This window comes from Erinaceus europaeus, chromosome 9, assembly GCF_950295315.1.
Source record: "Erinaceus europaeus chromosome 9, mEriEur2.1, whole genome shotgun sequence".
NCBI classification, from domain to species: domain Eukaryota; kingdom Metazoa; phylum Chordata; class Mammalia; order Eulipotyphla; family Erinaceidae; genus Erinaceus; species Erinaceus europaeus.
The window spans coordinates 110,154,435-110,170,941 of NC_080170.1; the positions used below are offsets into that span (position 1 = coordinate 110,154,435).

Sequence of the window (16,507 nt, forward strand, 5' to 3'; positions counted from 1 at the left end):
ACCCTGTGTGGAATAAATCAAGGCAATGACCCAGTTCAGTCTCTACTCAGCATGGGGAAAGAGACTCCCAATAGGTGACCTGGTCAAGTTCACACAAGATGGGGCTGAGTCCCATTGAGCCGGCTGCCACTTCTTTGCGTTACATCAGACATCCCCACATCTCTACCTAAGCCCCTTGGGTGCTCTATGTTCTCCCCATTCTAACCATATCCCCAACCAAGGCCCATCATGCCCCAGAGGAGCTGACACTTTCCTCTCTTCAAAGTGTGCACCAGTGAGCTCATGAGAACTGCTGTGCTTCTCCAGCGTAGACCACTGGTGCTGTCACCAAGTGAGCAGGTATCTTGGTGGCAATGGCCAACACCCGTCTGTGAGGCTGGATTTACAAAGGCAAGTCTGTAGATGTCCATAGCAAAGCCTCTTCTTGGCCAGGCAGAGCATGGGTTGAAGCACAATGAAGAGTCAGACAGAGGTACTGGAGCCCGACCAGACTGTTTGCTTGAAGTCACACACCTCTCCACTTCAACCTCAACAACATGCCTCAAACAGTGCTGCTCCCTCCTCACCCTCAGGAAAGAAAACTGGTCCTTTAGATATTGAAATGACAGGACTGAGGTCAGGAAGGTCAAGCAGAGAGTCATCATTGTGGACATTTGTATAAATGATAATTTTCCAGGGAACTGTGAACTCTCCTGTCTCTTCGATTTTTAAAGGCTAATTGCTTCTGATTTTTGTTTATGTAGGCGGAGCTAATAAGGACGTTTGCTTCGTAATCATTGAACTCAATGTATCTGTTTTTGGACACTTGTGATTTATTTTTGCACACATGCTCCAAATTGGTGCTAATTACTTTAAAGGATCTGGGTTTCTATTCCAAGAGGGATGACGGCAGAATGTCAATTTGCATTCTCTAAGCATAATGTCCCAATTATCAATGCATTCCAGACCAGAAAGGACTTGGCACCTTCTTGAAGGGACTTGGCTGCACTTTTATCAGCCGGTCCCTGGACATGGCTTCATTTAATCTTGCTTTCTAGTAAATTGCAGGTGTGCCTATACTGTCCTCTGTTTCAAAGGCTCTTTATTCCATATCAGTATCCTGAACACCTACCTTTCCATGTCAAAGCCAACTCCTTTTCACCCTTAACCTCATCAGATCCCTTTGACTGAAAACAAATCTCACTTCCTCCTAAGGCCCCAGTGCACTTTGCTAATCCCTTCCTCGCAGGACTTAGCACTTTTTTACTTGTGTTACAAAGTCATCTTGTCTTCTTTGGATATTACAAATTAGTCACAATATCTTAGTTATCTTTGTCTACTCGAAGGCTGCAACATCCATTGATGTGACTTAAGTTTTTCTTTTGCTCTTACAACTTCCCTACAGAAAGATTGTTTCAATTCATTTTTTCAAACCATTTTTTTTCATTTGTGACTAATAGTAATTTATCAGATTGTAAGATTACAGGGTATAGTTTCACGTAACATCCACCACCAAAATTCTGTGCCCTTACTCCCTCAATGATCACCACCATAGTTCTCACAAAGACTTAGAGACAGTTTGACTGCTTCTGCTTTAAGATAGGCTAAAAGGCAGCCCTGGAGGTTGAGAAGCTGGTAGGGTACCAGAATTTCATACATGAAGCCCTGAGTTCAATCCTCAGCATCACATATACAGAGAGATGTTTGGTACCCCACCCCAAGTAAAACTTATTTTAAAAAAATAAGCTAAAAACAATTATTTAATCAGGTAGTTGTACACCTAGTTAAGCACTCACAGTACATTTAGTACAGGCTCAAGTCCTCTGATTCCCACCTATAGGGAAAGCTTCAGGAGTGGTGAAGAAGGCAGCAGGTGTCTCTCTAACTTTCTCTATCTCTGTCTCCCCTTCCCTTCCCAATTTCTCTCTGTCTCAAAAAATAATAATGATAATTATATTTTTAAAGATGACTACAACTATATACACACAAAAACAATGACCAAAGTCTATTATGAATGATATGAAACGTACACAGATCTTTGTCTTTTTTTCCCCTTATGGGATTGAGATCTTGTCAGGTCATTTATTTTTCAGACAGAGAGGGACAGACAGAGAATAAATGCCACAGCCCTTGAATTCTGGTGGCATAGCACCTTGCATGTGGCTTTGGGACTCAGAGCTGGGTAAATGCTTACTCTCAGTGAGCCATTTCTCAGGACTAATAGTCCAGCATTGGAAGGTGATAGCTGGTGGGGGCAACTTGGTGCTATGGTGGAAGGCTAGGGGTACTGGTGGAGGAATTTTTACCTGGCCACTATCACCAAAGGACTCTAAGCTTCTATTGATACTTGTTGAACAAATATCTAGATGAGAACAGCAAATGGAGTATAAGGGGAGAGGGATAAGAGGGCTGGTAGAACATGCGATGACCAAGACAGGTAGGCAGGGCATTTAGGAATCAGAGTCCCAGATAGGATTTGGGGGGTGGCCGATGGGGGAAATAGAAGTTAGCCTAAGGAAGGAGTTAAAAAGTTCTGCCCTGTGCCAGGCCTGGGATGTCAACCCTCCAGCTCCAATATTCTGCCACCAAGTTGCTGATGCTACCATTACGCCGACCTGACTTCCCTGGGCAGACAGCCTCACCAATGTATCCTGGAACCCTACCTCCCCATAGTCCTAGCCCACTAGGGAAAGACAGAAACAGGCTGCAACTACGACTGACCTGTCAATGCCCATGTCCAGTAGAGAAGCAATTACAGAAGCCAGACCTCCCACATTCTGCATCTCATAAATATCTTTGGTCCATACTCCCAGAGGGATAAAGAATAGGGATCCTTCCAATAGACAGGATGGAATGTGGAACTCTGGTGGTGGGAATTATATAGAATTGTACCCCCTCTCATCCCACAATCTTGTCAATCATTATTAAATCATTTTTTAAAAAGTTCTGTCTTGAATAAGTAGATGAAAGGTAGGGCATGTCACTGAGATGGTAGACACATGAGAGATAAATGGTTACAAGGAAGAAAAGCTGATTTAACTTGGAGCCAGCTGAGCAGAAGGGGCATGTACACAAGGAAGTTAAATAGGTGGTACTGAAACTCAGATGTAATCCAATCTGAAGATTTAAAAGTAGGGGTCATTAGAGCCCAGAGAGTGATTAAAGTCACTCATGTAAGTAATGCTTCCTAGGAAAAGTGAGAAAAGGAGAGGGTCAAAGACATTGATGTTAAGAACCTAAGGAAGGGAAAACACAAAGCAGAACTTGGACTGGAGTTGGTGTGTTGCACCAAAGTAAAAGACCCTGGGGTGGGGGTGGGGGTGTTCAGGTCCTGGAACATGATGGCAGAGGAGGATCTCGTGGGCATTGAATTGTTATGTAGAAAACTGATAAATGTTATGCATGTACAAACTACTGGATTTTACTGTAAACCATTAATCCCCCAATAAAGAAATTTAAAAAGAAAACAGACAAGTAAGGTCAACATAGTATAGAGAAACAGAGCTCAAGTGTTCCTAAAAAAAGATAATGTTTAAAAGAGCACATAGGAAGATAGAAAGAAAATTAGTGCAGTTTGGTGACACAGAGCCAAGGGACATGATCTAGTAAAGAGTTTCAAATAATCATGGAGTGTCAATAATAAAGATTGAGGCACGAGTGGTGAAGCAGTGCTATTCATACTTCTCCTCTTCTCTCTCTTTCCCCTCCCTTTCTGTCTCTACCCTATGTCAGAAAAAAAGAAAGAGAGAGATGAAAGCAGAGAGAAAGAAAGAAAGAAAGAAAGAAAGAAAGAAAGGAAGGAAGGAAGGAAGGAAGGAAGAAAGAGGAAGTAAGTAAGTAAGTAAGTAAGTAAGTAAGTAAGTAAGTAAGTAGTATGGCCACTAGGACAGTGAAGCTATGCAGACACCAAGCTCCAGAAATAATTCTGGTGGCAAAGATAATTTTGAAGCAGAGTGGCTGGCAGTTACCTCACCTAGTAGAGTACACATGTTAGCATGTATAATGATGCATGATGGTTGAGCCTTGGGCTACCACATTGGAGTTCCTGATTAGTATAGAAGCTATCTTTTTTTTTTAAATTTTTATTTATAAAAAGGAAACACTGACAAAAACCATAGGATAAAAGGGATACAACACACAATTCCCACCACCAGAACTTCGTATCCGAAAACCTCCCTTGATAGCTTTCCTATTCTTTATCCCTCTGGGAGTATAGACCAAGGGACATTATAAATAAATAAATAAACAAATAAATAAATAAATAAATAATAAAAAACACAAAAAAGTGAGAACATTTACGTGTATTAATGACTGTATTTACTATAAACCATTGCTCCTCAATAAAAGTAAATAAACAATAGAAAAGAAGCTATCTCTATCCCACTTTACATCTCTTTCACCCTTTATTTAAAAAAAAATAGAAGAAGGAAGGAAAGAAGGAAGGAAGAGAGAGAGAGAAAAGGAAGGAAGAAATGGCTGCCAGGAGTAGAGAAGCTGAGTAGATACTAAGCTTCAGCAAGAACTCTGGTGGGAAATTTTTTTTGTTTGTTTTGTTTGTAAAAGAAACACAACTCAAGGAAAGAAAGACTGGAGCAGAGATAATCGGATGAGATTTACTATTGCCCTTCAAGCCAGCAATTTGAGTGGGCAGGGCAGAAACAAGACTGCTATGAACTGTAGAGGAATGAGAGATCAGAAGCTTTCTTTCCTTTTCCTCTCTAATGTTAGGTGAGATTTGCTCATGCTTAAGCATTAACTGGGAGGAAACAGCAGTCTTATTTTAAGACATCATTAGGAAAACTTGACTTCTACAAGGAACTTCACAAATTTTGTCCCATTAGGGCACCATAATTCAGTAACCTGATACGTTCTCTTTTGGATTTAATTCCCAGGAAGTATAGAATCAAATTCGGTTCTCCCTAAATGTCTGGTAGTATTTACAACTACTTCCTGTACCTTTTTTCTGCTCTGTTTTATACCTCAGTATTTTATTTTTAAAGAGTAATTATCACCAGCAGTTTACAAGGCACATATGCACGTGATAACTCAGATCCTCTGTCATCCTCCACTCAGCACATAAAAAGGGAGTCCCCACTGGTTCCAACCACTGAGGCTCCATGGCCTGGACACATGCAAAAAAAAGCAGCATGGTGCTGCTTTTACAGGCTAGCTGAGGGGTCAAGCACAAGCCAGATTATTATACCAATAATGGAAACTGGTGAGTGGAACAGAGGAAGTTCTCGAAGCCTTAAGAGTCTAAGAGGTCAGAGCAAGTGTCCTTGAGATTGACAAATAAGCAGAGACTTGAAGATGGTTGGGGTAATTCCTAGTCAGCATGAAATCTTCTCTTAGGAACCCCTGAAAGTGGACACTCAGTTCCTGCCCAAGCGCTCACAGGGAAGGAGACTGACGCTGTCCATTTGGATAGTCAAAATGGAATAGAATTTGGCTCATGGAACCTCTACCTAGAGATTTGTACCTTGAACCCACAGAGATTGTGTTTAAACTCTCGACTTTTTTTTCTTTTGGTTTCCAAACAACACTGTTATAGATTTCTTGTTATTTGCAAATATCCTTTAACAGTTTCTTCTTCTAGAGAAATACATCTTCTTGTTCTACATATAGAATTGGGAATATAGGTGACTGACTGCTCAGGAAAAATAAAATAAAATAAAACAAAGAAAAGAAATGAGGGAGTCGGGGGGTAGCGCAGCAGGTTAAGCACATGTGGCATGAAGTGCAAGGATCCCGGTTCGTGCCCCCGGCTCCCCACCTGCAGGGGAGCCGCTTCACAGGTCGTAAAGCAGGTCTGCAGGTGTCTATCTTTCTCTCCCCCTCTGTCTTTCCCTCCTCTGTCCATTTCTCTCTGTCCTATCTAACAATGATGATATCAATAACAACAATAATAACTACAACAACAATAAAAAAGGGGCAGCAGAAGGGAAAATAAATAAATACAAGAAAAAAGAAGAAAACAAATTATTAAAAAAAGAAAAAAATGAAACTGTGTTTCCATTCTCTCCTACATCTGAGTGAAGCAGATTATAGGTAAATGTTTGATAATCAGTCATCTCAACCAGAAGAAGGAAGATTCACAAGGGATGAAGCAATGTTGCAGCTGTCTATTTCTCTCTTCCTTTCTAGCTCCTACTCTCCTCTTGATTTCTCTCTGTTCTGCAAAAATAAACAATTTTTTAAGCATTCAAACACTTAGAAGATAAAAATAATCATTTAAAAAATCTGAATTGTCCTATTTTTCAAGTTTTATGGACTTCATTCTCTCATGGCTCTTTCAAGCTACCAATATGGCTGACTCAACATGGCTCTGGGGGGAAATGTACACAGTTAGATCTCTGTCTCTCTCATGCTTTCTCTCTCTCTCTCTCTCTCTCTCTTTCTCTCTCTCTCTCTCTCTTTCTGCCTCTCTTTCTCTCTCCCTCCCTTTCTCTCTTTCTACTTTTCTCTCACTCTTTCTCTTTGCCTCTGTCTCTCTCTCTCTCGCTCTCAGAGGTGGGATGGTATGATGAAGTTTGTAGTGGGATATCAGAATAAGTCATGCTCCCAACTGTCCAGTTATACCTTAAGACAAAGTAAAATACTTTTACTGGGTACTTTCTGAATTTCAGTGATTTGGGAAACATATATTGAAAAATCTGTCTTAAACCATGAAGATATCTGCAGATACTCTAGAGATAGTAGAACAAGATCGGAGGACTCTATCTTCCAATTATTTTAGAGCTAGTTTACTCATTCTAGTATCCTTATGGATGGTATTCTAACTTGCTTCAGCATTATTATTTTGGTTCTCTACTTGTAAGTAAATGAAGTCATCCATCATAGAATGATAGTCAAACCATGACTGTAATATCATCCAAAACCCTGCTACTTAAAAATGTGCCTTGTAACTCTGCTCTAGGGAATCTGTTTTAGGAAGGAAAATGTTAAATAGTTGATTTACCATCAGACAAGATAGAGAACATGAATTTTCTAAGGCAAAGAGTCAACTAAAGCACTTAAAGAAAAGAAATTATTGGGAAGGCTGGCCATGGAGCACTCGGTTGAGTGTACACATTACCATACACAATAACCCGGATTTGAGCCCTCTGCTCTCCACCTGTAAGGAGCATTTCAGGAGTGGCAAAGAGGTCTACAGGTCTTTCTACTTCTCTATCTCACCCTCCTCTCTCAATTTTCCCCTGTCCTATCAAATAAAATAGAAAGGAAAAAATTTCTGTTGTTGTGAATGAAAGAACACTTGAATTCAATCTTTGAAGATAGTGCAAATTTTGAAAAGGAAAAATAAGCAGCAGAGCCTTTCAGGCAAAGTGACTATACTTTTCATTCAGACTTTAGATTTCTGTCATTCTGAAAATGTGATCCATCTGAAAATCTCAAGGCTTTTATTTATTTTTTGCATGTTATGGAAAAAATTAATATTATAAAACTATGACAAAAATGTTTCAAATATGTTTTAAAAATATTTTTTTTCTTGTTTTGAGTGCCTTGATCCTCCCCATTTACAATGAAACCTCTTAGTTCATTTCAAAGCATTTGGGTGGATTAACTAAAGCATTCCTCTAAGTGCTCTCCTAAACAGTGTTCCTGGGCTTATTTTGAATTATAAAAGGTACATAAAGAAACTAAAACTTCACTCCTTCAAAAAAAAAGTCTTTAGTGGGGAGTCAGGCTGTAGCGCAGCCGGTTAAGCGCAGGTGGCGCAAAGCACAAGGACTGGCATAAGGATCCCAGTTCGAACCCTGGCTCCCCACCTGCAGGGGAGTTGCTTCACAGGCGGTGAAGCAGGTCTGCAGGTGTCTATCTTTCTCTCCTCCTCTCTGTCTTCCCCTCCCTCTCTCCATTTCTCTCTGTCCTATCCAACAACGACGACAACAACAATAATAACTACAACAATAAAACAACAAGGGCAACAAAAGGGAATAAATAAATAAATAAAATAAAATATTTTTTAAATAGTCTTTAGTGTGACCTTCTCACTAATGCACAAGTTTCTCTTCCAATCAGTTTTCCTTCAGGGAAACATCTTATTTATTTATTGACTTTGAAGCTTCCCTAATGCCTCAGGACAGCAGTGAGTATGAGAGATACTCTCAGTAAACATTTAATACACTGACTGGGAGCCATGGAGTTAAGAATATGAGGAAGCTACTGAGCTGGTCAGGTAAAGAGGAGTCCACAGGCCTCAGCTTGTGAAGAAAAGCCCGGTATGTGCATGACCCTGTCTTGGAAATAAGCTCTTGGGTTCCTGGGGCCTCTAGAAGCTAAGTCCTAGTTGCCTCATCGCTCAAATTCACAGGTGAAACTTGTGAAGGGAAGGAAAGTTGTGAAGGCCTAAAGGGAAATTGCTTTGTTGTAACTGAGCTACTGAGTTCTGCAGCTAGAACTAGCATGCCAGTGCCTGTTAGCTAGCTCTTGTTTCCAAAACTTCTTCAGAGTTGTGTCACCATGAACCCAATACAAAAATTCGAATGCATCTTAGACATTCAGATTCACATTATGTTCTTTCCTCTGAAAGTAAATGGGAATAAATAGAAAGTCATGAAAATAGCCACAGACCGAAATTCCAAGGCTTCAAAATGCCTCTCTCTCTCTCTCTCTCTCTCTCCTTTTTCCCCATGAATAAATACTACCTTGCCATTTGGGAGTTTTCTGAACTCAGAGCACTCAGGTACTTCCTGCCCAGCTTTATCCTTTCCACAGAGCAAAGGACAAAAGCCAACTAGGCAGAGTTGTCTTAGTTGCCCAGTGAACTAGAATTCTCCTGGGGCAGGGGGGTGTGGGGTGTGTGTGAGGAGAGAACATGAAATTGAGAGATCAGAGCCCCTCTGCAGTCAGGACTGTGTGTGTATGGGGGGAGAAGGGGTGCATATATGCATGTGGGGGGGGGGAGGGGGGAGAGTCAGCTCTTCTTAGGTATTGAAGAAACAGACTAAGTTTCTCCTCCTCCTTCTTTGTGAATATGTGTGCGTGGAGGGAAGGGGTTGTGAAGACTACACAGAAACAATTTGTCCTGCTCCAGGCTGTGTTTCATTCAAACAGAAAGAGGAAGAGACAGGACAGGACCTGAGCTTCCTCCTGCATCTTCCATATGGTGTTGGGGTTTGCAACTAACTCAAGTATGACAAAGCAGGTATCTTACCCAGTGAACTTTCTCTCGAGCTCAAGACTCGAGTTCTTCATATGAGAAGCCACAGATGTTCTTAACCTCTCTAATATATCAGCAATTATATATATAACCTTTTGTGAAGCCAACTACTGGATTTACACCCAGGCTCTGACTTACACTTTGTAACGTTTGTGTGACTTAAGCAGTTTGTCTCCCTGTGGAATCTCAGCTTTGGTCATCTGCACAGTGGGGTCTCGCACATACCTAACAGCCAATGCTCCTTTCCTGTGCAAAGATAACAATGTAGGGTGGGGGGTTGTGGGGGAGGAGCATAATGATTATGCAAAAGACTTTCATTCCTGAAGTTCTGAGATTCCAGGTTCAGTCTACAGCACCACCATAAGCCAGAGCTGAGCAGTGCTCTAGTCTCTGATTCTCTCCCAGTATCTCTCTCGTTAAATAAATAGTTAAAAAAAAAAAAAAGATAACAATGTATGTGTTTCTAGTTTGGGTGCTGGCAAGTCCAGTAGAATGTACACATTACCATGTGCAAGGACTAAGGTTTAAGTCCCTGGTCTCCACCAGCAGTAGGGAAGTTTTGTACTGCAGCAGAGCTACAACTGTCTCCCTCTTTTTCTCTATCTGTTTCACTCTATTTCTATCAGAGGAAAATAAAAGGCTCCCTGGAGGAGTGAATTCAACATACAGACATGCCGATCCAGTGATAAACTTGGTAGGAAAGAAAAAAATGTGTGTGTGTGAATTTCAACCTTAGAAAATTCTTTGCATTTTTTAAAACTACAACAATTGGCTGAATTAGATAGCTCACACCCTATTAATTATTCAAATCATAGAACAACAAAAACAAAAGTAGAATGCATCCCAAAATGGGAAGAGGACATAGAGAGAACATTCACTGCAGAAGAGATCCAAAAAGCTGACAAACATGAAAAAATGTTTCAAGTCATCCATTGTCAGAGAAATGCAAATAAACTCAACAATGAGATACTACTTCACACCTGTGAGAATGTCATACATCAGAAAAGATAGCATCAAAGCTGGAGAGGTTGTGGGGACAAAGGAACCCTCCTGCACTGCTAGTGGGAATGTAAATTAGTCCAACCCCTGTGGAGAGCAATCTGGAGAACTCTCAGAAGGCTAGAAATGGACCTAGCCTATGACCCTGCAATTCTTCTCCTGGGGATATATCCTAAAGAACCAAACACAACCATCCCAAAAGATTTGTGTATATCTACGTTCATAGCAGCACAATTTGTAATAGCCAAAACCTGGAAGCAATGCAGGTGTCCAACCACAGATGAGTGGCTGAGAAAGGTGTGGTGTATATACACACAATAGAATACTATTCGGCTATTAAAAATGGTGATTTTGTCATTTTCAGCACATCTTGGATGGACCTTGAAGAAATGGCGCTAAGTGAAATAAGTCAGAAACAGAAGGATGAATATGGGATGATCTCAATCACAGGCAGGAACTGAAATACAAGATCAGAGGAGAAAACACTAAACAGAACTTGGAATGAAGTTGGTATATTGCACCAAAGTAAAAGACTCTGGGGTGGAAACAGAAAGGGTTCAGGTCCTGGAACATGATTATGGAGGACCTAGTGGGAGTTGTATTGTTGTGTGGAAAACTGGGAAATGTTATGCATGTACAAACTATTGTATTTACTGTCGATTGTAAAACATTAATCCCCCAATAAAGAAAAAAAATAAAGGAGAGTGCTACCTTGTTTTCCACATTTGGAAAGAAAAATGCTTATTTTTATATATTTATATGTAATATTTACTTGCTGATTATATATTGATCTGCATTTGTCTAGGGCAGTAGAGGAATCATCACATAACTTCATAAGTGAATTTAAATTTTCCTAAACTTTCTCCCACAGTGCAAGCCTTTAAAGGCAAGTTATATTAAAAAAAAAAAAAAAAAAAAAAGACCCAAAGATTTGGGGCCAAAAATGTAGATAATTATGGATTAGACTACAATATTTTAGACTTATTTTCTTAAAATATCCTATTATTCTGTCTCTTGTCTACTTACAGCACATGCCTCCATTCTCTGCCCACACAGATTCTGACCCCTCCACCACCACCACATAACAGCCAGGATGGCCCATTTAACACTTAAGAGAGACCCCCTGAAATTCTTTGTAAAGTGTTCTGTCTAATTCAGAGTCAGCCATAGTCCTGTCCAGTCCCAATAGGCTCTCCTGCTGCCTTGCAGGCCAGGCCTTCTGTTCCTAAGCTGAGACCTCAGGAGCGCTGCTCCAGTCTTGCTAGCCTCCAGGCTGTTCCCCCTGACTCCCTAACATACTCCCACCACAAGACCTTTTCAGCCCATGTCCCTTTCATAGGGAACATTCTTCCCACAGATGGTCCTGCAGATCTTGGCTCAACTTTCATCTACACTAAATACCAACACTATCCTGAACAGTATCTCCTCCACCTGTCTTTGTTTCCCTTCCTCTAATGTATTCACTGCATCACATTAAACAGCCACTGGCATAGTTCCTAGTCAGATCTTGATGTCCTATTTATCAGTATTTTTTCTTTTCCTTTCTTCCTTCCTTTATTTATTTATTCCTTTCTTTCTCCCCCTTTTCCCTTCCTTTCTTTCTTTTTTTCTTTCCTTCTTTCTTTCTTTCATCTTTCTTATTACTACCACCAAGGTTGTTACTGGGGCATTACAAATCCACTGCTCCTGGCAGCCATTTTTTCTTTCTTTAATTTTTTTTCTTCCTATTTTATTTGCGAGGACAGAGAGAAATTGAGAGGAGAAGGTAGACAGAGAAGGAGAGAGCAAGATAAACACCTGCAGACCTGCTTTGTGGCCTCTGAAGCATCAGATGGGGGCTTTACCATGAGTCCTTGCACTTGGCAGTCAGTGTGCTCAATTGAGTGTGCCACTGTCCTTTTTTTTTTTTTTTTAACCTGAGTTATTGTTAAGTCTCTGCACCAGTATAATGGCATGATTCCACCTCTCCTGGCAGAATTTTTTTTTCAATAGAGGGTGAGAGATAGAAATGAAGGAGGAGAAAAAGACACTGAGACAAAGAGAGACCCCACAACACTATTCCACCACTTGTGAAGTTTCCCCTGTGTAGGTGCTCCCCTGTGGTGGCTGGGAGCTTGAACCAGGGTCTTTGTGCAAAGTGAAGTATGCATTCTACCAGGTGAACTAATCCCCCAGGCCCCTCTGTTCTATATCTTCTCATTTAGAGCAGAAGCACTGAAGTCAGACATTTTTGTCAGTTCTAGTTCACCCTCATAACTCAGAGCTTAGAAGTGTGTATCCAGCTTCTAATACATGTTTACAAATGATTATTTAAAGTGAGTGAGCTACTCTATATACTGCCTATTTTATTTTACTGAATAACATATACCCTCTCTGAAGGAAAATTTAAATTAGGAAAAAAATTATTTTTTTCCTAGGCTATCAAAAAAAAAAAATCAACAATCTCTCTGATATCATCACCAAGCAGGGCACATTTGGGGGCACCATAGAAGAGCAATGTGAGCAATCCACTAAGAGTAAGTTGTTAAGGAGGTTTAACATCTTATCCCATCAACTCTCCTAGTGTCATTTCTAAGGAAGCTATGTGTATGTGCAAATGATCAAATATTCCCCTCTTGTTCCTCTTCCTCCCCTCCTCCTCCTCCTCCTCCTTCTTCTCTCTCACTTTCTCTTTTACTGAGGGGATTAATGCTTTACAATTCAATCATTGACATATGCATACAAGTTCGTTAGGCAATAGGCCCCACAGTTTTCTTTCTCTCTTCCCTCCCCCTCTCTCCCCAGAGTCCTTTGCTTTGATGCAATATACCATGTCCTGTCTATATTTCATTTTGTGTTCTCCTCCCTGTCACTACTTTATTAAGTTCCACTAGTAAGTGAGATAATTTGATATTCATTCATTTCTTTTTGACTTATCTCACTCAACATGATGTCCTCAAGTTTCATCCAAGAGGATGCAAAGGATGACAACCTCATCATTTTAACAGCTGAGTAGTATTCCATCATGTATAGATACCACAATTTTTTTAGTCACTTATCTGATGTTGGACATCTGGGTTGCTTCCAGTTTCTGGTGATTACAAACTGTGCTACTATGAACATCGGTATATGCAAATCTCTTCAGTTAGGTGTTTCTATCTCCTTTGGGTAAATTCCCAGGAGAAGGATTGGTGGGTCATAGGGTAATTCCATTCCTAATGTCACAATAAGTCTCCAGATTGCTTTCCACAAAAGTTGGACCATTTTTGCACTTCTACCAGCAGTGAAGAAGTGTCCTTTTTTCATAAGCAAGTTTACAGACAATGCTGATATGTAATATGCTATCCCTGAGTAATTATACTAGTGAGAGGAGCTTTCTTTTGATAGGAAGGTCTTCATGTCACCTTGATTCTAAGAGTGTTAACATTATCAGATGACTTGGGCTTAGGCAGGCAATGATCCTGCTGAGCAAGTTGAGAGGCTGGGAATAGTCACAGATACACACAAAGAAAAAGTGCCAGAAACCAGGTCCAGAGTCTCAGTGAAGATTTCAAATTCTCACCACTTGGACTCCACAAGGTGTGAGACCAAATGAGCCACTGACCTTTGAAAACACTATCTTTTCTCATGCAAAATGTGAGTCATGGGCAATTCCTGCTTGACCACCTCAATGCATGAAGAATTTCTGGAAGTATCTAGGGCTCCATACAAAGGACTCAGCAAGTGACTGCATGTCATGACTTGCATCCTGGAGCTGAGTCCTAAAAAGCTGAGTGGAGTGGGCATGTCTAGATAAACGGTCTTACTTATGTCCTGTCATATAAAAGAAATCCAGTCCCAAACAGTTGATTTTAGATGCCATGTTTTCAGATTTGTTTATTCATCCAGTAACACACCTACTGAGCATATCCACTGTATGCAAGGTGTTAAACCCTAGATTTTCTGAGTAAAATAATGTTGAGAGTAACTTTTGTCCTTAGGGTCACATAAAATAATGAGGTAGACCATGCAAACACACAGACATCACATATCTCAGGACACATAACACAAAAGGGGACTTAAAAAAAAAAACCTGGAATGAAATAAATTCACAAGGCACTTGGAAGTCCTTCCTGCTCTCAGGACTTTAGTTACCTCGTCTGTAAAAGTGTAATCATTAACAGCGATTATGAAAATGAAGATGGAATATGAGTTCGTCAGGATGTTTTGTAAATTTTTGTGAGTTGCCACCCAAGTATTAGTTCCTTTTTCCCTCACGTATTCATTTTTCCCCCTTCATACCATTCCCTCCTTCTTTCTTCCTTTTGCTCCTTTCTCTTTTTTTCTATTGCATCTTTGATTTAACTGTCACTGCTGAGACATTTTCACCGGTAGCTGGACCTAGCATGATCATTAAAGTGATAGTCAAGTCAAATATCATTTGACCCAATATGTTTTTTTCTTATCTTGGATATGGCTAAGAATCAGCATAATGACTAGTGGGCCTAACCCTTGTTTGACTTAGATGATAATTTTTTTCTGTTTGGAAAAAATATATAGCCTGTGGATGGATTCTAGGTGAATAATTCTATATGGATTCTAGATGGATTCTAGGTGAATCTTTACTTCCCAAAGATTAGACTATAACTGAGGGGTATGAATGACTATTCAGACACAACATATTAATATAAATATCTAAGTATTTCAAATCAATTAGCATTTAGGAACAAAAACATACATCCACAACTTCTGAGTTCAAACTTTCCATGCTTTCTTCCTTCAGTCAAACCTTAGTTCCCTGGAATTCATGAGAGAGTAAACAATAAAACAAGTGGAAAGAGCCTTAGAGATCAGGTTATCTGTATCCACTTATCTCCAGATAGTAAATGAAGCCCAGAAAGGTGAAGCATCTGACAATAGTTATAGGACTGATTTAAAAATAAAATGTTGGGAGTTGGGCTGTAGTGCAGCGGGTTAAGCGCAGGTGGCGCAAAGCACAAGGACCGGCATAAGGATCCCGGTTCGAACCCCGGCTCCCCACCTGCAGGGGAGTCGCTTCATAGGTGGTGAAGCAGGTCTGCAGGTGTCTATCTTTTTCTCCTCCTCTCTGTCTTCCACTCCCTCTCTCCATTTCTCTCTGTCCTATCCAACAACGATAACTACAACAATAAAACAACAAGGGCAACAAAAGGGAATAAATAAATAAAATTAAAAAATAAAATAAAATGTCTTAGATGCAGATTTCCTTTTTCTCCTTCCATTTTCCCTCTAACCATTGGGCAGTCACACACTCTTGTTTTCATAAATTTTCCCTTTGGCTTTACTCACTTTGGACCTCCCCCTGTCATCCTTTACATGTCTTTTTAATATTTTTTATGTTTTTGTTATATTTACTTATTCCCTTTTGTTGCCCTTGTTTTATTGTTGTAGTGTTTACGTGCCTTCTTTCTAGGTCAAACCTTCTGTCAATCAAGACCCTCAAGCCTTCAGGGCCATCAAAGTCAAAATCAAAGTTGTATGTAGCCAAATAGCACGTGTCCCCATAGTAAGGAATATTTCATTTCTTCTACACACACACACACACACACACAATTGGTGAGGTGTTTTATTTCCTATCTAACAGGTAACCCAATTGAAGCTCAAAGAGCTGCTTTACCTGTCACAGGTCATAAAGCTAGATAGTAGTAGGGCTTGGATTTATATCAGATCTGGTGTCAGATGTCATTAGTGCCTTATTGCCTCTTCAGCACAAATCTGACCTTTCAAAGGGGACTCAGTGGTTTAAGTGAATACTGAAAGGTAACTGACTCCTAGATCTTCCACTGGGATGGGGGTACAGGGAGAGCATTGTGATATTGGACTTCTCAATATTTCTGAGTTCCCTAGCCACATATTAAGTGAGAACTAGGACATGTCACTTACTTCCCTTAAGACAGGATAAGAAATAATATCTTTATAGCAGAATTGTGAAAGTGAAGGATTAGGCTAAATTTTGAAAAAGCACCAGCCAGTCTGTAAAGGACTATATAACTGTTTGGTTTCAATAAATGACTCATGCTTTTCTTGATCCAAATGTTAATGATACTATTGTTTACACAGTTTTATTGTATGCTTTCTCAAATACTTTGATTAAATGGATAGTCTATATATAATAAGTTCATGAATAATTGAACTACATTATTGACTTTTTATATGGAACAAGTTGACTTATAGTTTGAAATGCATATATATTATCATGCCAATCCTTCACTTAGACCAAAAAATAATTGCTGTCATCATCTTAAACATTTGTTGAACACCTGCTGTGTGCCAGAGATTAGGCTAAGTCCACTTTCTTATTTAATTGTCAAGAGGTAGGCACTATGGTTATCTCCATTTTGGGGTGAATAAACTGAAGTGTAAAGTATC

At 40.0% G+C, this 16,507-nt stretch overlaps 1 long non-coding RNA gene across 1 annotated transcript in view; it reads right to left on the reverse strand.

Moving 5' to 3' along the window:
* The window catches only part of LOC132540253 (uncharacterized), a 32,712-nt gene that overhangs the window by 4,524 nt on the left and 11,681 nt on the right, over positions 1–16,507 (reverse strand). The window lies entirely within an intron of this gene.